Below are 15,059 nucleotides of genomic sequence, written 5' to 3' on the forward strand. Positions count from 1 at the left end.
TTTGAGTTAGGGGTCTATCACTGGCCTGAAGCTAGCCAGTCAGACTAGACTAGCTGGCCAAAAAGCCCCAGAGCTCTGCCTGTCTCTGTCTAACTGCCAAGGGGATTGCATGGACGCACCAGTATGCCTAGTGTTTTTTAAGGTAGGCTCTGGGGATCAAACTCAGGTCTTCATGCTTGCACAGCAAATACTTTGCTGACTGACCTGTTCTCCAAGCCCAGACCATGAGGTTCTCCAAGAAGACTTGAACCTCTGCTTGCTGCTGGGTTCACAGCGAGGTGTCAGGGCTGGTCCAGGGAGGGAGGAACGTGTAGACACCACACACTACAGATGCATGCACACACCAGGGCAAAGTACAGTGCTCCTGGGAGCTGGAAATAAACACAGTGATTTCTCAGTTGTCTATTGGATCCATTTCCCACCACAGGGGAAACTTTGCCTGCTAGGGACCACTGTGATTGAGGGAAATGAGTGTTAGCCCCAGTGGGTAGGTGAAAACCCTCCAGGGCCTGCGCTCTTGGTACCTAGCAAGCCCTGTCAGCTAAAGGAGTCATCCCACAAAGGCTGCTGGGCATAGAGCAGACCATTTGGTCCATCAAAGATGTCATCCTATTCAATGAATAAAGGTTGGGTCCAGAGCATGGAGCCCAAGACCTGGTCCCTTTGTAGTAGTACAAGAAAACTCTGGTTTTAATGTGTTGTTTGATTGGTTTGGATATTTTATTTTTCTATGCGAATTCATGTTTTGCTCTGTGTATGCCTGTTGCCTGAAGAGGCCAGAAGAGGGCGTTGGATCCCCTGGAACTGGAGTTACAGAAGGTGGTGAGCCACCACGTGTTTGCTTGGAATGGAAGCCTAGTAGTCTGCCAGAACAACAAGTGCTTACCTGCCGAGCCATGTCTTCAGCTCCTGTCTTTTGAGATGGGATTTCATGCAGCCCAGGCCAACCCTGCACTCACCATATAGCCTCAACCTATAGCAATGGGAGGCAGAGAAGTAGCATTTGAACACAAACACTTCCTGGTCCCCAGAAGCTTTGGGTGTGCCGCTCCACATAGCTGAGGGGAGTTAATGGCACTGAGGAATCCGGTTGTTGCCTGTTAAACCCAAGGTCCCTGATTATCTGGATGGGTTCTGTGTGACCCCAACAGTCCTTAAAAAGAGAGAGTAGAGTTCAGAGTCTCTGTGATGAGATGAGAGAGACTAGACAGGCCATAGCGGCTCCAAGAAACAGTCTGTTTAAGTGCCTGGGGTAGGGGTGGGGGAGAAAGGCTACATCTGCAGAAATGTCTTTGAAAAGGGCTACAACCTAACTACATCTCACTGGTCACCCTGGAAGACCGAGCCAGAGGACTGTAGGAGGAGAAGTCTGTGTTGCCGCAGGCCCCCAAGTCTTCCCTCCATCGCTAGGTCAGTGTGGTACACAGTGCACTTGTGCAGTCTGACCACCTTGGCCTCATTTGTTTCTCTTCCCCTGCTATTTTGGTTCCTGGAACAGGCCTGCAACAAACTTAGGAGAGAGGCTTGTGCACAGAGTAGGTGCCCAGATCCTGTGTCATAATGTTTCCTTTCAAATCAGAGTTCTGTACCTACTGACTCTGGGTACTGAGGTCCTTGGACCTTGTCCCCTCATGATCAATCATTGTGACTGTCTGCTACCCAGAACACAGAATACACAGACTAATAAGGTGGACTCCAGTCTGTAAAACAGGATACCAGTTCCCAGCCTGGGACCCCTGCAGACCTGCTCAGCCCTAGGGAGCTCGGAGCTCTGGCCTGGCCTGGTGGCCGAGGGGGTGTGACCGTGCTGCTCCCATAGCTGTGTTTCTCCACTGGCAGTGCCTGGTTTTAGGAGAGAAAACTGTTTCGCCTTTGTCCTCAGTGCCCTCAGCCCTAATGTTCTAAGTTGGGTGAAAGATGTCGGATTTAGAACTGGCTGAGGAGCTAGGCATCCTGGCTTGTGCTTTTACTCTCAATGTGTTGAAGGCTGAGGCAGAAGGATTATCATTTGTTTGAGGTCATCATGGGCAATATAGTGAGTTGCTTGCCCTCCTGGGCTAGAGAATAAGACCTTGTGTCAAGAAAACAAAATCAATCAATAAATAAAACTTGCAGGAAATACGGGACCCTGGGCAAGGAGTTGGCTTCAGAGCATGGGTGTTCAAGGTCCAACAGCCTGGCCACATTGCCAGCCAGGAACCCTGAGCCTTTCGTAGGAGATCTGCACAGTTCCCTAAAATTCACAGGGTAAAACGTGTGTAGTGGGCTTGCTAGGTAAAAAGGTGGCACCATTCGAAAAATAGTCCTGGCATCATAGCCCGTGTGAGTGGGTCTCCATCCTTAAGCCGAGGCTGCACACAGCACTCTCTTGCTCTCACAGCCCATGTGAGTGGGTCTCCATCCTTCATCCGAGGCTGCACACGGCACTCTCTTGCTCTCACAGCCTGTGTGAGTGGGTCTCCATCCTTCAGCCGAGGCTACACATGGCACTCTCTTGCTCTTTTGCCACATGAGGAAGTCAGCTCTACCTTGTGAGCTCTGCAGCCTCCAGAATGGCCAGGTTAATTTCCATTCTTAATATACAAGCTGGCCTCAGGACTTTTGTTATAACAGCAGAAAGGAACTGAGTGGGGAGCTAAGACTGAGAACCAAGAGGACTGGTTGCCATGGCAAAGAGGGTGGAAATGGACAATATGCTCATCTCAGAAGGAGTTATGTATAGGAGGCATCTCTCGTGTTCCAGCCCTAGGTATACGTCCTAGAGTATACACAGTTCAGATGACTTCTTCGGAGTCTTTGGAAGCCATTGTCCCAGTGGCACCCCCAAGATCCGTCAGGGCCCCTCTCCCTTCTCCCTCCCAGGCCTCCATGCTCAGCAGCTACCAGCTTTCATGCCAGCCCCAAGTCCCCTGCGTATACCTGAACATTCCCCTATAGTTACTGACGGCCCCTTGATCCGTCAGCTCATGCAGGTCACAGGGACTCAGTTCTGCCTCCTTCATGGCTTTCTGCCTCTGTGTCGCCATCTGTGGAGTGGGATGGCAATAACCTCCCTGCCCTCCCACCCCTGGCTCACAGTGGGATTCTCCCGTGATAGACCACCAGCAATTGAAACCTTGTAAGCTACAGGGGCACGTGAATAATCCTGACACCTTGACAGGATCGAGAATCTTCTTGGAGGCGAGCCTCTGGGCATGCCTGTGTGTGAGCTTCTAAATTAGGTCAACTGAGCAGGGAAGAACCACCCTGAATGTGGGACTCACTGCCCCATGGGCTGGGGTCCAAGACTGGATCAAAAGGAGAGAGCAAGCTGACCACCAGCGTCCGTCGCTCTCTGCTTCCTGAGTGTGCACACACCAGGACCAGCTGCCCTCACACTTGTGCCGCCGTTCCTTCCCACCACGGTGGACTGTGTCCTTGAACTGTGGGCCAGAGTAAACGCTTCCTCTCCTAAGTCACGCCGTCAGGCCGTCAGGCATTTGTCATGGCGATGAGACCAGTAACTAATGCAGATACGTACTATCTCCCACCTGCCGTGCCCCACAGCTCGGCCACAGCTGTGGTACCCATGCTCGAAATTCACACTAACACCTGCTGGGCAAGATCATCCAACACCCAGCCTGAGAGGGTGAAGTGCCGATGGCCTCATGGCATAGATGAGAACTGTATAGAATCCATAGCTGTAGAACCCTGAATGCACTTCATCTCACATGAACTGGAAGCTAAGCAGGGCCAGGCCTGGTAAATACTTGGATGGGAGAGGAAAGCAGCCCGATGGTCCTGGGGTTGTTTTGTGCCATTATAAGCCAGGGAGCATCTGTATCTAGGCTGGGTCTGGATGTTAACATACAGGGCACCCAAGGAAGATGCTCAGCAGGCCTTCAGCTCACATCTGACCATTGTTCCCTCTGATGCCTCATTTTTCTGTGACTTCCTGCCGTGTCCTAGCTGGGTCAAATATGACCTCAAGAAAGTACTCATGGCGGGGCTGGAGTGATGCCTTGGGTTGAGAGCACTGGCTGCTCTTCCAGAGGTCCCAGGTTCAATTCCCAGTACCCACATAGCTCACAGCTATCTGTAACTCCAGTTCCAGGGGATCTGACACCCTCACACAGACAAAAATGTAGGCAGAACACCAATGTACATAAAATAAAAATAAATCAATTATTAAAAATAGAAATTACTCATGGACCCTCCTCCCATTGAGTGTCATTGAGGCCCACTTCCCTCCAAGAGAAGCAATAATACAAGCAAGCTACCTAGGCAGGGTCATGGGGCATCTTTCCTACTCAGACCAGCATGCCCCTGTGCTCCATGTTCCCCCAGGCACAGTGTGTGCATTTCCAGTTGAGCCTTTGTATTAAATTGTGTCAACAAGATGCTTAGCATCGCTCTCCACCTCTCTCATTGTTTCCATGCTTCCTGTCAATCAAAACAAGGGAAATTTGCCACCCAGCTCTGCTAGAAAGGAATTTACCCCCTCACAACATCACCCCTGACCCTCCAAGGGTTAGGAGGGTCAGCTCCCTCCATCAGGGCAGAAGAATTGTCTGCCTTTGAAGTTAGTCTTCCAGCCAGCATCCAGGGCTGTATACCAGGGTCTCCCTGTCATTATCACAGACATAGGAGCGACTTGTCCTGTGTGCCCAGTGCTCTCTGCCTGGCCATCTCTTGAGCAAAAACATAACTTAGAAATGTCAGCCACATGGCTACCACTGGGATTCTGGTTGAGGGGTGTGCTGCCCTCTGGGGGCATCAGGAAATGGGTGTATGGCTGCTGATTGTCACAAGAAACACCAAGGCAGCCATTCCTCTGCATCAACTGGGGGTTGCCTCCAGGACTCCCTCCCCCCAGATACAGAGCCCCCTGACACTCTAATTCCTTCGGTAGCTTGCTGCAGGCTGCTCGTGTAAGTCCCATCATCCTTCCACATCCCCCTCGCAGCACCCAGTGCAGAGTATGAGTCCCACAAACATTACTGCGCTGAGTTGTCTGGGGAAGTAAATACCAAGACAAGCCAGCCTGTTCACATCCAGTGCACATGCAGTCATTTCCACATATGGTCTTTCTGAATTTTCCATTTTATTAATTTTAGTTATGTCTGTGGGGCCATGTGCGAGTCAGTACAGGTAACTGTAGAAGCTAGAGACCTCGGTTCCCCCTGGAGCTGGAGTCACAGGCAGTTGTGAGCTACTTGGCATGGGTGCTGGTAACCAAAATCAGGTCCTCTGCAAGTCCAGCAAATACTCTGAGCTGCTGAGCCCTCTCTCCAGCCCTGACTTTTCAAATCTTTTCAGACTAAACTTAGCTTGGTAGGATTTGTGGGTGTGGAGCCATAGCTATGTGAGATCTGGTATAGTTAGGGACTGAAGGCAAGGGTATCCAAAGCCCTGCCGTGGCCAGAACAATCCATTCAGCAGCACTGTGGGATGCACGGCCCCACAATCAGAGCCCAACTCCTCGTGGAGTGTTTCTTCTTAAAGTGAGACTGACTGGAAGGAAATAGGAGTGTTGGGTGACATGGTTAAGAACAAAATACACTTCAGTCTGAGGGGCTCAGCTTGGGCCTGCAGGCCACTCAGGGCAGAACCCAAGGGGCAAGCAGGTCCTTCCAGGAGCTGGGACAGCAGGGCCGTGTCATAGCTTCCAAGAGTCTCGTGCACTCTGTGACTGTGCAATCCCTAATCCACACTCTGGCCTCCTCTTGCTGAAGTGTAGTGGTGGGTCCTCACCTGAGCAGGATGTCCAGGAGCTGAAGGTGTCCACACTGGTTTCAGGTCCCCAGAATGGTATTCTGTTGCTTGGGGGATATGAGAGTTTCTCAGCCCAGGCAGGAACAAGCCTGAGCTCATATGAGTCACAAAACCCTCTTGGGGGTAAGCCAGACACACCAAAGTGGGTTTCTAGACAAACAGCAGTGGCCAAGGGGCCTGACTGGCATCTCTGATCAGGACTTTGGAAGGATGGGTGCAGAAGTGTCTGTACCTTTTTCTCGCTGTATGCTTGCATTGTGGACTCTGCTGTGGACCGTGTTAGAGATGGGGAAACTGAGGCTCCTGGGAGGACCTTTCCTGCTTCGATCAGAATACCAGGAAAGAATGGAGGTTCAGGTTTGTCTTGACTGTCTCAGGGGTAGGGGTGTGGCTCAGTGATGGAAGGCTGATCTAACACATGTGAGACCTTAGAATCCATCCGCATTGTTGCAATGAAGAAGGGGGAAGAGAGGAGCGGGGAGAAGGAAAGGGAGAGGAGAGGAGTAGGGAGGATTGTCTCATGTGCCTCGTAGCATCTGTCTGTCCACTGGTCTCCCGTGGGGTAGGGACCATCCTAGGGAATATGTCCGTGGTGTGAAGGGCTTTATATCCTTCTGACCCTTCAGGACACTCCTACTGGTCCTGGAGAAAGTCCCCCTTCTTGTTCCCTTTTCCAGAAAGGCACTCTACAATGGGAGGCCACAGAGTCTCCCAGGATGCCCCACCCTGGCTTCCTTGCCAAGCTGCAGGCACCTCCTCCTGGCTGCTTTGCATAAGGGGCTATTTTAACTACTGACAATCGGAGGCTGTCATGAAATCTGTCGCTGCCTTCCACACGTCCCAAGGGGTGTATGAAATGGAATTTCTAGAGATTCCCCTCCCCCCTTTTCCATGTCGATTTTTTTCCAAGTGGCATTTTTAGGGCATATCAGCTTAAATGCTGCCTTGTGGGGAGGGCTCACAACCACCTCCTGTGAGAGGGGATCCCCAATTAACCTGGGATGTGTGCCATGAGAGATTAAACCACCCAGAGCATCCACTCACGCAAGCATCTTGTTCTCTAGGTGAGGCAGGAGCACCCAGAGGCCTGTGAGAATGTTCCTCCCGGTCACTGCCTTGGCCAGGACTGGAATTGGAGGTTCCCCAGTACAGATGGGCTCTTTACACTATGCTAGCGGCCTCTGGGAGGCACTAACTTAGCATTTTCTGTTAAGCCTTAAGCCCATCAGAGCCAGGATCAAGCAGATGGAGGTACCAATTTTCCAATGTTCGTTCGTGTACCAGAGATACTGGGTACCCACGTGGTCAGGTTGTCATAGGAGCCAGAGATCTGTTGGCACAGTGAAGTCAGAACTGGGGAAAGGAGGTGTTAGCAAATGCAAAGGCCCTGAGATGCAAATCGGCTTGTATTCTAGGAGCAAAGAGGAAGGGGCAGTAACAGGGGATAAGGATGCAAAAATGGGCAGGGCCAATAGCATCACTGGGTTCATATTCCTCCAGAATCACTAGGGACCACAGATGATGGGTAGAACAAATCATGAGGAAACAGGGAGGCAGGAAGCTACTTCACCAGCCCAAGCCATAGAAGGTGATCTCTTGGACCAGGTTAATGATGAGTTCTGAACTCTGGGGCGCTACAGATATTTCGGAAGAGCCACTATATGAAGAGCCCTGTGCTGGATGAGAAAGTAGAACTAGTCTTGACTTTTAGAAGTTGCTATACAGTTAAGGAAGTAAATAGTTTCCTCTTGATTAGCTAGCTTGTCTGTCCCCTTTTTATCACCCACAAATGGGCCTTCCTTTTAGTCAAAGGCATGTGCACCATATTGTGCATGTGGAACACCCAGGTGTATACACATGTGTGTGCAGGCACCCTTGTGTGCACATTTGGGAACCAACGGAAATGCTAAGCATTCTCTATCAGTCTCTACCCTGCTGATTTTTTCATTGAACATGGAGCTCTCCATTTTCTTCTATGCAGGCTGGTCCATAAACTACAAAAATCTACCTGTCTTGTCCCCATTCACTGCTGGGGTTACAGGCATGTGTGGCTACGCCAGCCTTACATGGTTGCTGGGGATCTAAACTCAGGCTTGTCCCCCTCCTCACCCCCATACTGTGTTCTGCTCCTGTGTGTCAGAACACACTCCTTTTCTCTACTAGGCTATTTTCTGCTTTTCCCCTGGTGAGTCTCAGCTTCATCCTGCTGAGGTCCTACTCAGTATATGTCCTGGTGTTGTCAGGTCTATGCTGTACAGATCTGTCAGGACTCTGGTGCTGGTGAGAGATGGAGGGCTGTATAGGGCTGGAGCCCAGAGTGGAAAGAATGTCCTGTCTTGTGCTATTGAAAAGACCACATGTGTCTGTTTCAGCCAGCCTTCCCTGGGTGACGCTGTGCAACAAGCATCCCACAGTCTTAGGCATGGAACAGCAAAGATGGTTCACATTCTTGCCAAATGTCTGTCTTATGTGCACACTGTCTCTGGGAGTCCCTGGACTGAAAGCAGTAATTTCCTTAATGTGGGCTCTGTGTTCATGGGCAGCAGTCCCACACGCTCTTGGGATAATGTTTGTGTAATGGAATACCACAGAGGCTTTGACATTGGCTAGAACTAATGACCGAGGTCCACCAAGGACTGGAGAGATGACTCAGTGGTTAAGAGCACTTGCTGCCTTTTCAGAGGACCCAAGCTCAGTTCCCAACATCCATGTACAGTGGCATACAAATGCATGCAAGTCCAAATCACAGGGGATCGTCTTCTGGTGTCTGGTGTCTGGTTCCTGCATGCATGCAGCATACACAGAAGTACGTGTTTTAAATATTAGAAAGAATTATATTGTATCAGAGTGTAGGCAGAGACTGCTCTTTCATTTCCTGACCGCTCAAACCTAAATAATCACACAGAAAATGTATTACTTACAACACTGTTTGCCTATTAGCTCGGGCTTCTTATTAAATCTTACATCTTAAATTAACCCATTTCTATTAATCTGTATATTGGCACTAAGCCGTGATTTACTGGTAAGTGTCAGGCAGGCATCTCCTTGACTCCACCTACTTTCTCTCTATATCTCTGTTCGGATTTCCTACCTGATTTTAACTCTACTAAACCATTGGCCAAAACAGCTTCTTTAGTAACCAATGGTAATAAAACACATTCATAGCATACAGAGGGGAACCCCATATCATAAGAGAGCTGAGAAATGTAAGGTGAGCACACACGCAGGTGAGGAACACAGAAAACTCCCGATAAATGGCTCTCAGGACCTTTCAGGCCTGGGACCTCTGCAGCAGCGCCCTGTGCCTTCTCCCCATACTCACAACTCACCACCTCATTCCACACACAATTCCACACACAGGCTTAGGGTCACCTCATAGGACTTATGGAGTCAGATACCAGCATAGGCCACATTTGGATATCCTCACAGGTTGGAGGTATGCCATAGCTTCTCAGATACCACTTTGCCAGGAATCCCACATGGCGAAAAGAAATGGCCAATTCTCCAAGGAGGAGGTATGGGCCAGAGAATCTGTGTTGGCACCATTCCATGGCTAGCTGCTCCCTTGTGGTCACTGCCTCCAGCCATTGTTACACTGGTGTACACTCCTGGTATATAAAGGTATTTCCCAACCCCTTCTGCTGTCAGCAAAGGGATCAGCACAGAAATGACACAGATGGGCTTGTATGTCAAAAGTAAGCTTGCGTGTTCAAAGTAAGAAGTTTCTGGGGCTCCAGCTGTGTTTTGTCTGTCTGTTCCTTTAGCTGCCCCTCCCTAGACCGTGCTGGCCTGCCTGTGAGCTTCATCTCATTAAGCCAGGCCACTCTTGGAGGCCTCAGAAGTAGACATCACAGCAGCGGGCAAGAACCTTGAACCAGTTGAGGTCACAGGGGGCCACACCAGGGTCCCATGCCAAGTGCTAATGCCCAAGACTAGAGACTGTGGTGGCCTCAGCTGCCCACGTGACTGGGATTGGAGAATGCGGGAGGATGAGGGAAGCCTGTGGCTGTCTTTGAGAGGCTCTGCAAGGTCTGCCAAGAGGAGACAGCAGGGCCTCCTGCCTGCTTAGGAAGCAGAGAGAAGCAGGGCTGCAGCCATGGCCTGGGTGGTGATGTGTCAGGTTCAGCTGAGCTGGTGCATCCCTGAAGTCCCAAGCAAGAGTAAGGATCCCAGTGTCCATCTGTCTTAGCCATCATCCCATATGTGCCGCAGGCCTCCTTCTCCTGACTGTTTGGGTGTGTCCTACTTGTACCCTGCATCTGCACCTGTGCACCCTGTGAGCTTTCAGAAGGGTTATAACACAGCGTATAGTACACAGCTGGTGAAGGGCAAATACTGGCTGTAACAAGACAGCCACTGTCACATGCAGGAAAGGGTCCTAAGAACCATCCAGCCCACTCATTTGTCCCAGGTCAAAGCTGAAGCTGAGTGAGGGTGTGTCCACCATGTGGCCATCTGGGTTTAGACAGCTGGATCGGAGGCTCACATTGCCTCTCATGGGTTGTGTGACTTTAGAAAGCCTGTGGAAGGTAGAAGTTCTGAATCTAAGGTATGAAATGTGATAGCTGTAGCCAAAGTGGCACACCCTTCCCATGTACTGTGTGTCCAACTGGCCTCACCTCCAACCACTCAGGTGCCTCTGTGTGAGTAGGACTGGTGCTGTCCCCGTGTCACAAGAGAAAAGACAAGACACACAGCCAGTGGGTGACAGAGCTGACCTTGGAATTCCACCATCTATCTTTAGAACCTCATGACCACACTGCTACTTCTGTAAGGTGGAGCCAGGGCATGGGCTGCCTGCTGGCTGTTATGTGAGGACCGAAGCAGGTGGAAGACCAGTGATAAAGATGCAGATCTAGCAAAGCACCTTGTCAGCAGATAGCAGCTAAGCAAATCTCCTACAGTGATGGGTGACTAGGGCATGATGGTGATGGTGGTGAGGGTGGTGGTGATGATGGTGGTAATGGTGGTGATGGTGGTGAGGGTGGTGGTGGTGATGATGGTGATGATGGTGGTCATGATGGTGGTGAGGGTGGTGGTGGTGATGATGGTGATGATGGTGGTCATGATGGTGGTGATGGTGGTGATGATGATGGTGGGGGTGATGGTGGTGATGATGGTGGTGGTGATGATGATGGTAATGATAGTGATGATGGTGGTGGTCATGGTGATGATGGTAATGGTGGTGATGGTGATGATGGTGATGGTGATGATGGTGGTGATGATAGTAATGGTGGCGGTGATGATGGCGATGATGAGGGTTATGATTATGATGGTGATGATGCTTATCCACATATATATTTACACACACACACATATACATTTACCTGTGCTCACATGCTCAAATACACACTCACATATATACCTGTATACACATTCTTTTCTTACCTACATATAAATATATGTGCACATGTATATAACACTTGTGTAAACACACATGAATACATGTACTTTCACACATGCATGTGTGTATATGCTCCCATACACCTGTACACATATGTTTAGCCACACAATGTGCAGTTTACACATATACATCTGTACTCACACGTGCTCATATGAACACATGCACACACCCACATAATATAGTCACCATAAGCCTGTACATACAAGCTCTCCTGTATACATGTACACATGTATTTATATATGCATGCATTGTACTCAGGCACACATGAACATGTATGCAGGAATGCACACATACACACATGCACATGTGCACTCACGTTCCGCTACACATTCCCTCTCTGCTCTTGGCCCTGTGCCCTCCAGCCCAGCCAAAGCCCTGCCCACTCTCAGCACCCACTGGTTTCCTAGACAACCAGCACAGAACTGCCATTGGGATGGAGACAACCTGAGCAAGTCAGAGCAATACTCAGAATGAGCAGTCCTCGCACCATTGGTGGCTATGCTTTGCGTCCCACTTACCCTTTCCAGCCCTGACATACGTGTGATCTGAGCATGGATGTCCCAGGGATAGTCAGACCTCCCTGTGTCCCTTCACAGTGATCTAACCCCTGGACACCTCGCCCAGCCATAGAAGGCCAACATACCTGGGCTCCTTCACCTGCTCCTGGGGTCTGGCCATTTGTTCCTTGGGTCTCTTTCTAATCCCTGCCCTTAGGTCTCAAGGTCTGGCACTCGTAGACCTCAAAAAGAGTCAGGAGACCATCAGGGTCACATCTGGGCACCTTTGCTCTTGACATGAAGAGTGACACCAGCGTGCACAGCTTGGCTGTGTCCATCTCTAGCACAGTCATTGTTCCATGCTTTGAGTACTCACTCCAGTGCCCTGGACTGGGGTTATTTGCATGATGGGGCCTTTGGTTAGTTCAGAAAGCCCTGATGAGTGGGGAAGCCATGGCAAGACCTAGCAACATAGCAAGTCCCTGTCCAAAAAAAAAAGCAACCTTCTCACTGCTGAGCTGCTGGGGACTCTGCCTTACCCACAGGGGAGCCAGTGGTGAGACTGGGCAAGTCCAGACCACAAATCAGGAGGTCAATTCAGAGAAACAAGGTAATGCCCTGTCCTTGAGTCCTGAGGACAGCACAGGGTACATCCCTGACCCCCAGCCTACAGGCAGAGAAGGAAGGCACTCACTCCAGTGCTGACTTGAGCCTGAGTGACATGGGTGGGCATGCAATTTGGTCTTGGTGATGCCATCCATCGAGTTCACCCAGTCACCCCTCCCTCCCTGTGAACGGATGCCCACGGGTTATGCAGGATGGGATGGGGCTGTCGGAATTCAGGCAGTGGCAAGATAGGAGTGACAGGTGTAAACAGAGGATGGCAGCCCGTTCACTATCTTCTGTCAGCAGTCCAGCATTTCGCTTCTTAGCGTCCATCCTTTGTAGACACAGTGTGTTCTGGTTGCATGCTGTTGCTGTGCTAAAACTACTACCAAAAGCAACCTGAGGGTGTGTGATTATTTCATTTTAAATGTCTAGGTCACTGTGCATCCTTGAGGGAAATCAGGGCAGGAACTCAAGGCAAAGAAACCTGGAGTCCAACTTCTCACTATTGCATCCAGCATTACCTCTGACCAGACAACTCACTCACAGCCAAGGCTTTGCAGCAGAAACCCTGGAGGAAGCAGCCTGCTTGCTCACTCTCGGGTTCATGCTCAGCTAGCGATCTTATGCCAACTAGAACCACCTACCCTGGAAACGGTGCTGCCCACAGTTAACCTACACCAGTTAAGACAATCTCTTATAGACACGTCCACAGACCAACCTGATTAGGACGATTCCTCAGCCGAGATTCTCGGGGGTGATTCTCGGCTGTGCCACATTGATGGTTAATATTAAATCCGAGTGACCAATTTATATTCCTGACAACTTCACTTTGGGCCGTCAGTTTACTGTTTGATAGAGTACATTTCCTAAAACTTAAATTGTTTGTTTTGTTCGCAAAATGCCATTGCTTTCTTCTTTTCTTGTGAGGGGACATGCTGGCAATTGTTGGCACATTTTTGTTGATGGCCTTCATGCTGTGTGGCTTCAATACTAGACAAAGCAGTGGTTGATTAGAGATGTAGTGTACACAGCCTAACGTTTAACCTACCGAGATGCCTTAAACTTAAGTAAGATATTGCCCTATGAAGGGGCCCCCAGAAGGAGCAGGCCCTCAAAGGGTGACACAGTAAAGAGGCAGAGGTGTCTCTGAACTGCGTGTGCACCCCTCACTGGGTTTCCGTATTGGTATCTGACTGGGTACCCAGTGGCACTCACAGTGGGAGCCAGTACACAGAAGCACCTGGTGAGTGTCTGCAGAGAGAGTGGTAACCATCATGGCTGTAGGAATCACAGTAAGTGGGAGCCTTGCGTGTCTGTAAAAGGAAAAAGGATGGAGGGTGTGAGGACACAAGTATGAGCAAGCCCTAGGACCCCGGCTGCCCTGCTTGTCAGTGAAGGAAGGCCGCAGGAGCTGCTGGAACAAAGAAGCCCCAAAGTGCAGCCCAGTGTGACAGAAGTCTGATTTCTTTTCCCCTCATGTAGTATACAATGTATACTTCCACCCACTCTGACACACTGAGTCAGGCTGTGTGTTTGTGTGTGTGTGTGTGTGTGTGTGTGTGTGTGTGTGGTGTGTATTCATGTGGAGGTCATAGGTCAATATCTAGCATCTTCCTCAGTCACTCTCCACCTTACTCTTTGAAACAAGGCCTCTCACTGACCCTGAAGCTCTCCAATTAGGCCTGGCTGGCTAGTTAGCAAGAGCACCAGGGATCCCCTCCCTCCAGTGCCTCTGGGCTGGGATTTGCATACCTTTATGCCCGTCTCTTTACAGGGTGCTGGAAACCAATCTCAATTTCTGCTGCCTTTGTGCAGACATTTAGGTACCAGCTGTGCCTTGGGGCTCTTCATTTTATCTGTGAATGAGGCTTGAGACTTGAACTAGGAGACAGCAAAAGAAGAGAGGGATAGTGGAGGGGCTTAAGAGCCCAGCTTGGGAGCACCCCACTCCTAGAGAAGAATCGACCACTCAGCCACATCCACAGTGCTGGGGGAAGCTGGGAAATGCAGTTCTAGCTCCCACCTCAGTCATGCCTCCTTTAAGCCCAGGAGGGGATTCCTTGCTCTGTAAGAAGAGGGGTGCTTCTCTGCTCTGTAAGAAGTGGGGTGCTCTATCTCTTCCTCTAAGTATATACAGACCCGGGACCTCTCTCAGAAACCTGCACAGGGAGGGGTGAGTTAAAAAACAATGCTGACCTTGGAATGAGAGAGGAGAGAGACTGAAAAGAGACCCACCTGCCCTCCAGAGCTCAGGCCTTTGCTTCAAGCCATTTGCTCAGTTCCTCTCAAAGTTCAGGACTCGGAAGGAGGCAGGGCAGGGAATCTTGTCTGTGAGGGGAATACCTTGAAGCTCACTGAGCTCTGTGCTGCTTCCAGCATTTGCAGCTTTACAGCCCCCCCCCCAGCCCCATGCCATCTGCTAATCTAATTACAATAGTCATATCGTCTCCAGCGATCTTACATCTGAACCTGCTGAGTCAGGGAAGCAGGCTTAATGAGGAGCGTTAATCATGTGTGCTTAGTTTAGCCTTTTTTTGTTTAATGGAAAGCAACCGTCATCGGGATATTAATCCTGATCATGTCTCTCTAGGATAAGTCCATCATCGGAAATCTCTGAGATGAGAGGCCTGCCAGCCTGGGCACCACCATTTGGGCAAGCAGGTCTAGCAGATTCCACCTGAGGCGGCTGGAAGGCTCACACTCACGGTCCCTGCTCTGAAGAGCCTCACTTACCCTTTCATGCTAGGGCCCAGGAGTCCACCTGTGTTTTAGAGTGAGCTCTTTGCTCTATGGTC

The 15,059-nt window shown here is 50.2% G+C and overlaps 1 protein-coding gene across 2 annotated transcripts in view; it reads left to right on the forward strand.

The window, feature by feature from the left end:
* Shank2 (SH3 and multiple ankyrin repeat domains 2) overlaps positions 1-15,059 on the forward strand; it is a 445,228-nt gene that overhangs the window by 265,604 nt on the left and 164,565 nt on the right. The window lies entirely within an intron of this gene.

This window comes from Microtus ochrogaster, chromosome 8 (genome assembly GCF_000317375.1).
Source record: "Microtus ochrogaster isolate Prairie Vole_2 chromosome 8, MicOch1.0, whole genome shotgun sequence".
In the NCBI taxonomy this organism is placed as follows: Eukaryota; Metazoa; Chordata; class Mammalia; order Rodentia; family Cricetidae; genus Microtus; species Microtus ochrogaster.